The sequence below is a fragment of the Piliocolobus tephrosceles genome, chromosome 4, assembly GCF_002776525.5.
Source record: "Piliocolobus tephrosceles isolate RC106 chromosome 4, ASM277652v3, whole genome shotgun sequence".
Taxonomy (NCBI): Eukaryota; Metazoa; Chordata; class Mammalia; order Primates; family Cercopithecidae; genus Piliocolobus; species Piliocolobus tephrosceles.
The window spans coordinates 92,938,866-92,955,110 of NC_045437.1; the positions used below are offsets into that span (position 1 = coordinate 92,938,866).

Sequence of the window (16,245 nt, forward strand, 5' to 3'; positions counted from 1 at the left end):
TGGGTCTGTCATAAATAGCTCTTATTATTTTGAGATACCTTCTATCGATACCTAGTTTATTGAGAGTTTTTAGCATAAAGGGCTGTTGAATTTTGTCGAAGGCCTTTTCTGCATCTATTGAGATAATCATGTGGTTTTTGTCTTTGGTTCTGTTTATGTGATGGATTATGTTTATTGATTTGCATATGTTGAACCAGCCTTGCATCCCAGGGATGAAGCCGACTTGATCGTGGTGGATAAGCTTTTTGATGTGCTGCTGAATTTGGTTTGCCATAATTTTATGGAGATTTTCGCATCGATGTTCATCAGGGATATTGGCCTAAAATTCTCTTTTTTGTTGTATCTCTGCCAGGCTTTGGTATCAGGATGACGCTGGCCTCATAAAATGAGTTAGGGAGGATTCCCTCTTTTTCCATTGATTGGAATAGTCTCAGAAGGAATGTAACCAACTCCTTTTTGTACCTCTGGTAGAATTCGGCTGTGAATCCAGCTGGTCCTGGATTTTTTTTTTTTTTTGGTTGGTAGGCTATTAATTATTGCCTCAATTTCAGAACCTGTTATTGGTCTATTCAGAGATTCAACTTCTTCCTGGTTTAGTCTTGGGAGGCATAAATACCCATTCCTTAAGTGTGGGTTGCTCACAGTGACTTCCTTCTTAAGAGTACAGTATGGGGGTGGGGGTGAAAAAGAGTACTGCGGCCACAGATCAAGGCCATTATCAACAGTGATAAATCATGTTGACGGTATGTATTCTTGATTAGAGTCATAAAAATGACCCTTTATTTTTGTGGTCCTCCTTCCCAAAACTCATAACCCTAGTCTAATCATGAGAAAAACATCAGACAAGTTCTGATAGGAGATATCCAACAAATACTTGACCAGTACTCCTAAAAATTGTCAAGGTTGTCAAAAACAAAGAAGGTTTGTCTGAGAACCTGTCATAGCCAAGAGAAGTCTAAGGAAACATGACAAATAAATGTAATGTGATAGTCTAAGTAAGATACAGGAACAAAAAACAATATTAGACAAAAAACTACATAAATCTAAATAAACTACTGTGGACTTTAGTTAACAATAATGTATAAACATGAATTCACTAATTATAACAAATGTACCACACACTTGTAAGATGATAATTATAGGAGAAATTGAGTGAAGGAATACATGGGATCTCTCTGTACTATGGCCTAATTTTTTTCTATAAATCTAAAACTGTTATAAAAAAAAAAAAGTCTGTTAAAAAAGAAAAGATAGTCATAGGGCCAGCCCAGATTTGAGGGCAGGGTGTGAATAGCAGGAGGCGTGGTTTTCGGGGGGATGATTTACAGTAGTACCCATTTTGCTGATTTTCTTGTGAGAATCTACCTTTCTACCCCTCCTCCCAGTTGGTATGGCTGGAGCCTCACCCTTTAGTTCCAGAGATAGAGCCAGTGACTCCTCTCTCACCACAATGGGGAATTTGCCTCTCCTTTGCCACATGATAGTTTCAGAGGTGAGCAGGGACTTAAGATGGGGCAATCAAAGTAATTCTCAGTCTGCTGGAAAAGTCCTTCTGGCCTTGAACTTGAATATATAAGAGGTGGGAGCTGCTTCCTCTTATCTTGTCATCAAGAGGAAGAGAACTTGGAGGTGCCAGGGCCCACTAAATAGAGTCTGAGAAAGAAGCCAACAAAATCAGGTAACTGGGTGGGATACAGCCAAAAGTTAGAAAAAGGCTGTGGGACATTATAGAGTCCAGAATCCACCCTGTTTGGAAGAGCTCCACCTCTAGAGATTTCCTAGTTACACAAGCCAATAGTCTTTTTGGGGTCTTAAGTCAGTTTGATTTGACATTTTTTCTTGGTCTCTTGCGATGGATAAAGTTCCCAAATGATAGAACAAAACAATGTATTGTCCTCCAGTTTATTTCTATGTTAAAGATGATCAGAATATCAATTGATTTTCAGATTGTTACCCTATTTATTCCCAAATAATTCACTGTTTATCTAAAAATAAACTTGCAAAGAGTTAATTGGTTGATAAGAGCTCTTAAATAGTAAATGGTTACATAGTAAATGGAAAGTACTCAGTAAGTGTTCGATATGATTAATTATTATTTCAGCTTACTTTAAAAAGTTAAATCTTTTTAGTGGAACCTCCCATTTAGCCTTAAATATGCCAATGATTATCATAGTAAAAACTTAGAGGAGCTGTATGACAAAGTGGCTAAGAGTATGAGTTCTGTAATCTAATAGGTGTAGATTAAAATTCCAGCTCTGCTTCTCACTTGCTATGAATCCTAGAGTAAGTTACTTAACCTCTCTGAGCCTCAGTTTCATATTCTTAAAATTTAAAATAAAAATACCTCCCAGAAGTATAGTTAAATAATGCTTGCAGAGGTTCAAGCTCAGTGCCTAACGTAGAATAGAATTTCATCAAATGTAATTGTATTATTTTATGCTTTGTGAAGATGAAATACTGAAATATTAGTCTAGAAAAGACTGGTCAAATAAAACAAAAGTCCATGAAAGTGACAATGCTGAGTATCTTGTATTAATGTATATATTGCCTACCCCAAAATTAAAATAAAAAAGTCTTACAATTTATAAAATTTGTTTATTATAGAAGATATGACTAATAGTATATCTGAAAATTTTGGCTTACCATACTTTTTCTAAAATACAAGCACTTTGGGAGGCCGAGACGGGCGGATCACGAGGTCAGGAGATCGAGACCATCCTGGCTAACACGGTGAAACCCTGTCTCTACTAAAAAATACAAAAAACTAGCCGGGCGAGGTGGTGGGCGCCTGTAGTCCCAGCTACTCGGGAGGCTGAGGCAGGAGAATGGCGTAAACCCGGGAGGCGGAGTTTGCAGTGAGCTGAGATCCGGCCACTGCACTCCAGCCTGGGCGACAGAGCGAGAGTCCGTCTCAAAAAAAAAAAAAAAAAAATACTTAACTCAAAATATGTCATGGTATCATTTACTTGAGAGATCACATGTTCAAAATCAACTATGTTCTTCTGAAATTATGAATAAAAAAATTGCCAATTGCTGACCAGTAAGTTGAATGAGACATCATTTGTTCGATGGTCTCAGTGTCGTAAAATTAACCTCATAGTCAATAAGGGACGTCAAATTGAAATTATTTAAAACAAAGTAGAGAGACTGAAAAATAGTCTGTTTAGTACAAAATACCTTTAAACAAACAAATTAATGCAAGTGGTTTCATTATTGTAATGGGACCCTTTTGGTTGCAAATAAGAAAATCCAACTAAAACTATTTTCTCATCTAACAAATCTTGAGGTAGGGTGGCTCCTGGCTTAGTGGTATCATGAGGAACTCAAAGTTTCTTCATCTTTTATCTAACTGCCTCCCTGGTCACAAGTTGGCTACAGTAATTTCTGCTATCATAGTCTCCCATTAACATCGAAAAGTAAGAAAAGAGGATCTCTTTCTTGTGTTTCTGTAGAAGAATGAAGAAACCTTTTTCAGAAACAACTTCCCCACTGTCCTTTTCTGTATAGACCTCCCTTCAAGTCTCACTGGCCAGAACAGAGTCATAGAGGAAATAAAAGTATCCCGATTGGTTCAGATGACTGAAGAGTCACCTTTGGGGGCTGAGGCTGGAACACTTGACTGTGTGGTTGAACGCAGGTAATTCTATCAGAATGGGAGAAGAGAAGAATGGATGCAAGGAAGACAAACAAAAGCCCTGCTTCACTGACAAGCACCATTCAAAAAAATTCAGAAAAAGAATTCAATGAAGAAAGCATACTTTCAAATGCCATGCAATAATTGGAAGGAATAAATGTATAGCAACATATATAGATCTTAGAAACATAATATTCAGTGAAAACAGTGGGAAAGAATAGAACTTAATACAATATTTATGTTGCTTAAAAAATCACATATATTGGTACTTTCACATGCTGCTGTTAGGAGTGAAAACTGGTGCAAGCACTTGGGAGAATGGTTCAGCAGTGCTATGGTTTAAATGTTTGTGTCACATTCTCTCCCTTAATTCGTGTTGAAACCTAACCCCCAAGGTGATGGTATTAGAATGTTGAGACTTTGGAAGGTGATTAGGTCATGAGAGTGAAGCCCTCATGAATGGAATTAATGTTCTTATAAGAAGAACCCCAGAACTTTAAAAGGTTAAAACTTGCCCCTTCCACCATATGAAGACACAGCTAGAAGATCTATGAAAAATGGTCCTTCATCAGATACCAAATCTGCCAGTGTCTTGATCTTGGACTTTCTAGCCTCCAGTACTATGAGAAAAAAATTTCTGTTTACAAACTATCCATGTAATGGTTTTTTTGTCATAGAAGCCTGAACAGACTAAGATAAGCAGGCTCTAGTAAGGTTCAACAAAAGTATGCCCTGCTTCCCTGCAATTCATCTTCTAAGTATATATACATGCCTCCCTATGTGTCCCAAGGACATGGATGAGAATATTCACAGTGGCACCATTCATAATAGTTCCAAACTGGGAGCTACTCACCCAAGTGTCTATCAACTATAAAATGGATAAATAAATGGTGATATAGTCACACACTGGAATACTGTACTGGAATACAGTGTTTGCTGGAATACTATACAGCAATGAGAATGAATGAATGAATGTTGTGTACTACACAGATGAAAGAAGTCAGTTACTAAAGAGTATATAATATATAATTCTATTTACATAAATTTCAAAAATAGGCAAACTTGATCTATAATCATAGAAGTCAAGAGAGTGGTTACCTTTGGGAAGTGAGCTGTAGTTAGTGGGATGGGCCTTCTAGAAGTCTAATAATGTTTTTATTTATTAATATGGCTGGTGGTTTCATGGGTTTGTTTTTTGTGAAAATTCATAGAGCTGGCTGGGCACGGTGGCTCATGCCTGTAATCCCAGCACTTTGGGAGGCTGAGGCAGATGGATCACCTGAGGTCAGGAGTTCGAGACCAGCCTGGCCAACATGAGGAAACCCTGTCTCTACTAAAAAGATAAAAATTTGATGGGTGTGGTGGCAGTCACCTGTAATACCAGCTACTCAGGAGGCTGAGTCAGGAGAATCACTTGAACCCAGGAGGCGGAGATTGCAGTGAGCTGAGATGGCACCATTGCACTCCAGCCTGGGCGACAAGAGTGAAACTCTTGTCTCAAGAAAAAAAAAAAAAAAAAGAAAAAGAAAATTCATAGAGCTATACAATTTTGACTTAGTGCATGAAGGTCACATAGTAAATAGTGAAGTGAAAATTTAAGCCTAGTAGGTCTAACTTTAGGGTTTTTAGGATTTAACCATCATGTCCTATTGCCTCTTATTTTAGTAAGAGGAGATAGACAAAAAACATATAGGTACGAAAAAGTTGCTCTGGTGAGGCAAAAACTGCAACTGTGAAAAATAAACCACAGTATGGAGAGAGAAAGTGACAAGGGGGAGTGTTACTTTTTAAAATAAGACGATTAGGGAGGTTTCTTTCCCCATTTTTAACATAAAGAGACATTTAAACAAATGCATGGAGTGGGCCATGTGGATAATTGAGCAATGCGTATTTCAGGCAGAAAAAAAACAGAGCAAGTACAAAGTCCCTGAGGTACGTTTAGTAAGTTCAGGAAGTGGCTAGGAAGCCAGTGTGGCTAGAGTAGAATGAGATAGGGGAGAAGTGGAGGAGATGAAGTAAGAGGGTTATCTAGTGCGAGATCATGGACAGCGTTGCAGGCCATTGTATTTTATAAGGATGTACACACATCCAATAATATATATAATAAACATATTAGAGTGAGTAGGGAGAAGAATGGGTGACAGGATCTTGAATAAAAGAAATAAATAGAACAAGGGAGAGATCTAGCACCAACCTATTAGACTGGAGTGCTACGAATTGAGTATTAACTAACTCAACTCTGTACCTAAGTTGTGGGGTAGGGGTGGGTACAATTCTAGCTTAGTCTTTAATTAAAGTGCACTCCACGTTCCATCTTCACTCCACCATGAGTTATCCAAAAATGTAACATAATTACATCAAATCTTTACTCCATGGAGGAAAGGCATCCCTTAAGTGTGTTAAGACTTCCCCATTTCTGATAATTCATTCCCATATGTGTCTACAATGGATGGTTATGGCTCTGGCCTGCAATGTGGCAAGAAACTTCTTTACTTATTGGCAAAATATTTTACAAAAGAGTAATAAGACATGGTGTATTAGTTCGTTTTTATACTATTGATAAAGATATACCTGAGACTGAGAAGAAAAAGATGTTTAATTGGACTTACAGTTCCACATGGCTGGGGAGGCCTCAGAATCATAGTGGGAGGTGAAATGCACTTCTTACCTGGTGGTGGCAAGAGAAAAATGAGGAAGAAGCAAAAGTGGAAACTCCTGATAAAACCATCAGATCTTGTGAGACTTACTCATTTTCACGAGAATAGCACAGGAAAGACCAGCCCCCATGATTCAATAACATCCCCCTGCGTCCCTCTCACAACAGGTGGGAATTCTGGGAGATATAATTCAAGTTGAGATTTGGGTAGGGACACAGCCAAACCATATGACATCGTTCCTAAAGAAACACATTAGCGTAAGACTTTTAAAAAATGTATAGCCTAATAGTTTTACTTTTACCTGGGAATGTCAGACATATTGACAAACTACATGTGTTGATGCTTGAAACAGCAAGTTCTTCAAAACAAACATCTTGTAAGCACATAGATAAGCTTCAAGAAGCATCATTTCTTATTCATATTTAAAAATTAAATAGGTTTTCATCCAGGCAGGGTTACGTCTATATACTTCATTGGTAGTAAGAGAGATTTTGCTTTAGGTTAGAAAAGTTTTGATTTTTTCAGGTGAATTAGGGCAAATTCTACTGCCCTCTGTTTTTTATTTTTAAAGTGTTTGTTTTTAAACAAAGTTTCTATAAGAACTCAAATGAAATGATATTTAAAAGCATTGTATCCTGGAAGCCCAAAAGTTGTACTTTAGAGTCCAACAAGGACCTTCAAAGAAAAAAGAAGAGTAGAAAGAGAATTGTTTTTTGTAATTTGTCTCTCAAATGAGTTTTTAGGTTTCAGGGCTACCTTAAAATTGAATTGTAAAATAGGTGGGCACTTTGAATATTAATTTATAATGCATTCATTCATCTATTAACAATTTCTTGAGTGTCCACCGAATGTCAAACACTGTGCTAATTACCTGGGATATATTGATTAGGGAAAACAGACACAGTCTCTGTCTTCATAGTGCTACAAGCTAATAGGGCAGAGTAGTGGACATCAGTAAAATAATCACATAAGCGTGTGTAAAACTGCAAGTGTGACAAACACTGTGAAGAGGCTCATGATGCAAAGAGGGAAGCCTGCTCTGGAGACATGATGATGAAAGTCTCATTTGAAGGAAGAAGGTAGTAATTAACTTGCTGAAGGAGGAAAGGGAGAAGGTATGAAGAAGAGGGAACAACATGTGCGAAGCCAAATGATTATAGGGAAGATAGAACTGAAGGGAGGTCAAGACGGCTGGAATTCTCAGTTAGAGAAAGCAGGAATGTAGATGAAGGTCATATTCTTTCATTTGTTTCATCAATATTTGCTGAGCGCCTGTTATGCACTAAATATTGTTCTAAGTGCTGGGACTATTTAAGTGTTTAGTTTGTTATAAAAGTGAAGACACTGAAGAGTTTTAACCAGGCCAGGATGGGGGGTGGAGTGGTGATAGGATCATATGATCATATTTGTGTTTTGCAAATATAACTAGCTCCAGTATGGAGAATGGCTGAGAAAAGGCCAGAGTAAATTCGCTGAATGAGTTAGAGGCTACTACAGTAATTCAGCTAACAGATAATGATAGCTTTGATGAGGAGAGTGATGCCGGAGATGACCAGAAGTAGGTGGCTTCAAGAGATAATTTCAGATGCAAAATAGGACATTATGGTAGACTGAGGGGGCAGAAAGGTAAATGTCAGGGATTCGTTTTAGTTTTCTAACTTGCACAGCTGAATAGATTTACATAAAATAATGGCAATAATAATAATAATCGACATTACCAGTAACTTCCACCTAAATTTTGGGGTGGTGAGGGGCTGTGGGTAGGAATTACTGAGATGTAGTCTTCAGTCAAAGTAGAGTCCTTCCTTTAACTCACCATAGATGACCTAAAATGATTGCCTCAAATCTCTTCCTGATTTTTTTTCTTGGACAGAGTGGACATGTCCCAAATATGTCAGAACTTCCCCATTTCTGATACTCCAGGTGAACAGCAAAACCTTTCATGAGTTGCATGGCTTTGGCCATGCAATGTTGCCAAGAGTCTTTTTTTGCCTTTAGACAAAGCTCCTTCTGAAAAGAGCAATAAGACATAGTTCCCAAAGAGTAAATTAGGTATCCAATGGAAGGGGTGAAGCAAGGGGTGGAGAAGAATATACACCACACTCTCAGCCAGGAGCCATGTAGAATCACAGCCTGGACCATGGAGGTACAGCTTGTGGGGCTGGAGCCAGGGTGAGTGAGAGGGCATGGCCAAGAAAGGCTGAGGAAGCAGGCTGAGCTGACATCCTGGGGACCCTTTGTGCTTTGCTCAGGTTTGACTTTACCCTTAAAGGCAATGGGGAGACTTTGAAAAGGTTAGGAAAATATCAGGAGCAAGATTAGATTGGCATTTTAGAAAGATGACTTTATAATAATTTTTATGCTGTTCTTATTTTATGTACCTTTTCTGTATATGTGTTATTTTCACAATAAAAATGTTTTTTAAAAAAGAAGACCTGATTTTGTCTGCAGTGTAGATTGGTTTAGACTCAGAATGTGAGAAAAGATGCAGTTACTTTCCTTTTGGGGTCTCATTTATTTATCTGTAAAAATATGGTCACTAATACCTCCTGGCATTATGTATGTTATATTCCTAGCATATAGTACTCAAGTAAATGCAATTCTTATTAATTTTAATGATGAAAGGAGTCTGAATTAAGGCAAATGCAATGGGAATGGAGAAAGGCAAACAGATGGCAGTGATGTTAAAGAGGTAGATTGTACAAGCATCAGGGGCTGATTGAATGCCACAGGGAGGCAGAGTGAGGGAGCTGCCATACTTCCCAGGGATCCCACTTGGGTGACTAGGCAGATGGTGATGTCATTTACTTAGAAAGAGAAAACAGGAAGAGTCTAGGGTTATTGGTGGAAGCTTGGGAATGAGAGGAATGATGAGCTCAGTGTAGGACTTGTTATACTCGGGATGCACATGGAGATGCCTGGAGACAGTTGGCTCTATGGGTCTGTAGCTCAGGGAAAGTTAGGCTCCAGGATGGATATTGGGGAGGTGGTATTTTCTAAGGAAAATGTACTCAGAGTAATGAACAGAGAACTGAAATCAGAAGCATAGGGAGCATTTTAAGAGAGAAGCCACAGAACAGGAGGCACAAAGAAAAAAAAAAAGAAAAGAAAAGAAGAAGAAGGAGATGAGGAAAAAATGGTCCTATGTATTAAGAGTAGAAGGAATTATAAGACCAGAGAGGAGAAAATTTTTAAGAGGAAATGAGTAGTTAATATTGTCAGCTGCCACAGAGAGGTCAGCTAAGGTTTGCACTGGGAAAAAAAGAAGCAGTAGATTTAGTAATGATGGGGAGGGAGAATATCAGAATTTTGCCAGACACCCTTGAGTCTGTAGTGGTATGGCTGGAGTCCAGATTGCAGTCTGTGGAAGAGTGGACAGGAGGTAAGAAGTGGACATGAGGTTGAATTGCCCTCTGTTCTTTCAGGGAGTTTGGCTGTGAGGGGAAAAGAGAGACATAGGAATGGTGAAGTTTTGTTTGTTGGTTTTAAGAAGTGAACCACTTGGATGTGCAGGGAAGTAGCCAAGCTAGAGACAGAAATAATTCTGAACTACAGGGTGGGAGGGGGTGGAATTTGCTAGCACAGGTGAAGGAATTAGCCAGAAACCAGAAAAGGAGGGTCACTTCCTCTGTGATGAAAAGAAAGCTGGCACTGATCAGTGCAGATAAAAATAGATAGAAGTGTGGGTTGAGATGGGCGTTTATGGTGAGATGTTGAGGAAGTTCATGCTGATCATCTCAATAGTCTGCGAAGAGGTCTCTGAGGAGAATGGTGCTGGCCATAGGGCAAAAGCATTAGGAAGAGTAGACGTGGTTTTATGAAGCTATTTGGGGGAGCAGCTGCTCAGAAGTGAGCTTAGACAGGAGTTGAGTGCTCCAGTCCCTGCTGGGGTGGAAGCTGGCCAGTGGCTGGATTTCCTGCAATAGTGCTCCCCGTTGCAGCTGTGGAATTGAGGAACAGGATAGCAGATGGCAGCCAGTTGGAAGACAAGAGGAACTGATGGACAAGTACTGAGTGTGTGGAGAAGCTGGCTCGGAAATGTGGGTCCAGGGGCACTCGTGAACCCCCAGGATTTAGCAACTTTTAAAAACCTAATTAAAAATAAATGATTTATGTCATTTGAGGTCTTGGGACAATGGGAACACAAAATAAATTTTAAAATACTGGTGAGACAAAGGCAGTATTTACACAGGTATTACAAACACTTTGGGCCCTTGGGCCCTATTCTAAATTAACTTAAAAAAATCATTGCAAGATAATGTATAGTTATCCCGTTTTTCCTCTTTTCCTAAATTTCCCTAATGCATTTATATCTGCTTGGTAAGGGGAAATTAAATGGGTTATAAGTAGCTATTGATGCTTGATTTTTCATTCAGGCTTTGTGTGTGTGTGTGAGAGAGAGAGAGAGACAGAAAATCAAGTCTCTGCATTTTGTGACATTAGATGTCAAGTATGACTTCTCAACAACAGTATATGTGGGAGTTGATATTGGTGTAGATCTGTAGCTAAAATTCTCTTGGAGAGTGATTTTTTTTTCTGGTAGGAATAAAGTATTGAAGTCATACTGTTCAGGAATTTGTCTTTCAAATAAAAATATCTTTAAAATTCTGACAGGAGGTAGGTAAGTTAAACAGCTAGCCTGGGGCTGGGGGTAACTGCCAGGTTAGTTCTGGAAGGAGCCAGTTATGTCAATAAATATTTGCTGCCGGGTGCTGCCTTTTAAAGGAGCGCTTGCCTCTTATAAAGTTCTCCCCTAGGGCACTTTGAACTGGCCTGGATGGGCAGAGGAGGGGGAGAGAAATTAAACCTTTTAGGGGAGAACATCAATGGCTCCTGTGAGTGATGAGGTTAGTGTGATGGCAGCCAGATTTCCTGCCAGAAATCTACCACCCCTGTGTTATAAAAATTTCGGGAAGAGTTTTATAGTGCCACTGTTCTTAATAGTCTCAAATTGGAAACAAAATGCCAATTCCAGGAGAATGGTTAAATATATTATAGTTAATTAATTCTGTCATGAACGAAGAAGTATAGATACATCCAACAACCAGATTAATCCTTGTCACAAAAGGATTGAGTAAAAATCTAAAATCCCAGAAAACCATTTATAGTACAATACCATTTTTGTAACATTCGAAAACAAGAGAAGGAATAATAAACACAAAGCTTGGGATAGTGCTTACTCCTGAGGGTGCAAGGGATAGAGAAGACAGCACAGAGGAGAGCATGTAAGTGACCTAAGTTTTTGCTGATATCATTGTTTGAATTAGTATGTTCATGGGTGTTTATGTATTATTTAAAATAAAATATTAAATAAAGAGGGCCATGCATTGATTGATGGTGATAGTGCATTAGAAAGCAAAGAAGTATGCATTTCAAGCAGCATGACATTGTGGGCACTAAATGTGACCGTCATGTGGGCCCCTTTGGTAAGCCCAGCTCTTCTCACTTGGTGGGCTAGATTGATCAGACTCTTCCTACAGGGTTTCTCTTCTAGTGTTGTAGATGGACTACAAACAACTGAAGAGTTCAGAAAGTGGTGAGTACAAGACACAACCACACAACCAAACCAATCAGGACAATATCTTCATGAGTAGATATGTAGATATATCTCTGACTAGGTGCCCAAGAATAGATTAGTTGGATGAAAGAATATGTACATTTAGATTTTTTTTTTAATATATGCTGCCAAATTACGCTCCACAAAGGTTGTACTAATTTGTAAAACCTTGTTTCCCTACATCTCTGCCAACACTGGTGATTATCAGTCTTTTGTGTTCGTCCACTGGCAAAAAATGGTATCTCACTGTTGATTTAAATGATCAATTTTTAGATGAGCTTTTGGTGTGGAAATCATTAGTGAATAGAGACTCTTGGGGCACATATTTCTGTTCCATTATTGATGAAAGAATAGCTGTAGTTGTACATGCCTAAATACTTTGGGAACAAGTGTGACATGTGATTAGGTCTGTTTATTACTCTCTGATCCATTTGGTCAGGAAGTAACTCTTGCTTAAAACATGTGGGAGAATGGGAGAGGAGGAGAGGAATATTTCCCTGGTGCTTTTGTGTGCCCTGCAGTCAGTGGTTTAGGTGCTTTTACATATCATTTCATTGACTTTATTCTTCGGAGCAGCCCTCTGAAGTGGTATGGAGACCCAGAGACTTGAAGTCTTGCTCTAGTCCTGCAGTTGGAAGGTGATTCAGCTAGCATTCTGATTCTGATTTGAAATGCTCTCATTTCAAATGTTTATTTTTCCTGTAAGCCTAACAGAAGACAGCACCAACTTTAAGGATTTGGTCTTTTATTGGGTCTATTCCAGTGGTTCTCAATCTTGGCTATACATTGGAAACTCCTGAGGAACCTGAAAAAATACTAATGCCTGTGTGCTACTCCCAGAGATTCTGATGTAATTGGTCTGGGGTATAGCCTGGACATTAGGATTTTGAAAAGTTCCCAGGGGATTCTAATGTTCAGCCAAGGTTGAAAGCCATTGGTTTAATTCAATGACCTCTAGACTTCTTTTTAGATTTGCATTACCTGTAATTTGATTGATTTTGTGACACTCTTTTGGCACCTTACCTCGTAAAAGTTTTGTGAGTTTTTTCCTTGGTTTATTTTGAGACTTTTGGAAAATTTCCAGGATAGACTTTGGAATAATTACAGATATCCTGGTGCACGATGAATAGAAAGACTGCATTACTAAATTCAGTCTGGGACTTGCTGAGCTAATTATTTATCAGATCTTTATTTTGCAATTTAAAAAATCAGTAAACCAACTGCAGCATGACATAAGCAATGTTCTTGTAGGAGAGTGTTAGCAAAATATCAGTATCACTTATGACTTTTCACAAATACATTTCATCTGTTACTAAACATTAAATAGGGCAGGACAGAGAGCTCACAAAAGAAAATATATCAGATGTAGTAAATAACATTTTATTCAAATATTACTCAGTTTTTCTGGGAATCATTTACCTACTGTCTTATAAAAGTAAAATACTTTCTGGTTGTTGACCACATACATATGATGAGCTTAGTTGGTAAAAACATTTCTCCCACCTATGACATCAGGATGCCTCCCCCATCTCCACAGCAGCTTTGGAAAAACTAGACAGTTATTTTGGCAGCTCAAAGGGAATCATAGCGCCTCTTACCTATGCAGTTGTTGTGGTTTATTCTTAATATGTGTTGACCTTTGATATTGTATTTCTTGGTGGTGTGGGCAGCAGTTATAAGAGAGCTGTGTAATGATTCTAATAGAGATCTTGGTTTTTCCTTTCCAAAGCACTTATTATTGTTGTTTTATTATTGCTGTTACTATTTTAACTTGTAGTTTTTTTTCCAAACCAGTTTAATGTAGCTCTGATTATGAGGGCCTATTCTATTTCTGTGTGTCTTGGGAGCTTTTTTATTTTAAAAAAGATATTTATTTATTATGAAGATAGGTTTTTCTCCATTGCCCAGACTGGAGTGCAGTGGCTGTTCACAGGCACGATCAAAGCACACTGTAGCTTTGAATACCTGGACTTAAGTAATCCTCTAGCCTCAGCCTCAGCTTGTAGTTGGGGCTACAGGAGCAAACCACCATGCCTGGCTTATCCTGGGAGTTTTTCCCTTCTTCTAGTTTTATTTTCTGTAAGTCTTATTCATCACGGCATAGTCCAGAGATCAGCTTTGCAAAAACTGTGCATTGGGAAGGGATAAGAAAAGTCACACTTGGTAGGTTTTGCTTTTAATTCTGTGTCAGTGATTTCCTGTGGAAATTTGGTTTATTCTGTGTCATAATTTCCTTATCTATAAAAATGGAGATAATAGTTCCTGATCTCCCCAATTAAAATGAGAAACATACAATATTGCTGTATGTGAAAACACTTTGAAATATATACACTGTAGTTTAGTTCAATACTATTTATTTTGAGTGAGTGCATTTTCCTTCTAATATCTACAAAGTTGGTAAAAGAAACCTAAACTATCTTGGAGCTGCACTGTGGTGTGTGAAGAGCATGTGAGACTGGAGGTAGAAGGCCTGGTATGAATCAGGGCAAATCATCTTATCCCAGCTTTAGTTTTCATCGTTTTTTTTTTGTTGTTGTTGTTTGTTTGTTTTTTTTTGTTTTTTTGGTTCCACAGGTGTTTTTTTTTTAATGAGTAGTGATTTCAAATGATTTGGTATTTTTGTTCTGGTTTTTGCTTTTTCTTCAAAGCAAACAAATGATTTGGTCTTTAAGTGTGGACAGAAAGAAACAAAACGCTGAATGAGAAATTCACTAACAAGTGATTGTGCAGTTGTTTGATGGGCATGGAGAGAGAGTGGGGCTGAACAGCATTGTGAGGGGACGAAGCACGCAATCTTACCCCACTGCTGGGGGATTTCTGCTTCTTATTCTATCATGCTGACAGCAAATATAATTTGCCCATCACTGGCTATAGATATGTTTAGGCTAAGCAGGATTTAGACTTCTGTTGCAAAGGAATTAGAAGAATTCAGTAGATACAGTGTATACTATTCGGTTGTGACTTTATTTCCTTCCTGGCTTTATCAATGCCTATGAAAGCGGGCTGGTGGCATTTCCCTTCAGAAAAACAAGACTTGCCCCAATATACTTCTTGTTGTAACATATCCATTTCCTAAAGATATTCTCTTATAGTATTCCAATTTAAGAAAATACTGCCAACTCATAAAATTACATGAAGTAAAGTAAATTTGTAATGTTTTTCTGATACAAATTTTGTGATTATTGTAATGAATTTTCCTCTATATTTTGCACCGTGATTGTTTCACATGATCATCTATGAGAAAATTTTGGAATGACCACCCAGGTCAACTATTTTTTTTTTTTTTTTGAGATGGAGTCTCGCTCTGTCGCCCAGGCTAGAGGGCAGTGGCACAATCTCGGCTCACTGCAGCCTCGCCTCCCGTGTTCAAGCCATTCTCCTGCTTCAGCCTCCCAAGTAGCCGGGATTACAGGCACCCCCACACCTAATTTCTGTATTTTAGTAGAGACGGGGGTTTCGCCATGTTGGCCAGGCTGGTCTCGAACTCCCGACCTCAGGTGATCCGCCCACCTCAGCCTCCCAAAGTGCTGGGATTACAGGCGTGAGCCACCATGCCTGGCCAGGTAAACTATTTTAAAATTATACATAGTGATTGTTCCATGTTTATAGCTCATGTTGATTAAATTAACCTCTACCTGACATTGGGCCATTTAAACTATGACCCCGCCATGGGCAGTTACCAGGTAGCCCATGTCACTTCAAATGCTGAAATGTGCGCAACGGTCAAAAGTGGCTTTCACACCATCACACGTTCTTGGAATTGCTTCTAATTTCTCATTTGTTCTGCATGGCTAGAGGCTGATAACAATGTCCGTAAAGAACGAGGTCATCAATGTGCTTGCATATTTCATTTTCCTGCATATCAGTTCACAATTAAGGCATTTCAGGCTTTCCTGATACTAATTTTCATCTGAGTATGAAATCCTGGATAATAAAACAGACAACCTAAAAATAGGCATATGGACTCATGGGTCTATGTACTTTTTAGAATGTGCTCAAGGGTTTCATTTATGGTTTTATTAATAATTTTTAAAGTAGAATGTTCAATAATATTACTATGATTTATTTTTATAGTCAGCAAACATGAGACCTAATGCTTTTCCTTCTAGCTCCACATCTCAGTGCACAGTGTAACCTTTTCAAAAAAAAAATTTGGAATGCTGCATGAATATACGGATCTTCCTTGCAAAGGGAGCCATGCTAATCTCCTCTGTGTCATTCCAATTTTAGTATACCTGCTGCCGAGGTCATCACCAGTTTCACCTTTTCACAGTCATGGTAAAACTGATCGGAAACTGCATGCTAAATGTTGAGACAATGATGGCCCTCAACTGTTAATCCCAACAAGATGGTCAGTGAGACGCACAGGCTGAAAATACAGTTGTCTAAAACATTTC

At 38.5% G+C, this 16,245-nt stretch overlaps 1 non-coding gene across 1 annotated transcript; it reads right to left on the minus strand.

Annotated features, from left to right (window-relative positions):
• Positions 1-15,994: 15,994 nt before the first annotated feature.
• LOC111542730 lies at positions 15,995-16,105 on the minus strand. The gene has a single exon (XR_002731642.1). It is a non-coding gene; the product is annotated as a U6 spliceosomal RNA (small nuclear RNA).
• Positions 16,106-16,245: the final 140 nt, after the last annotated feature.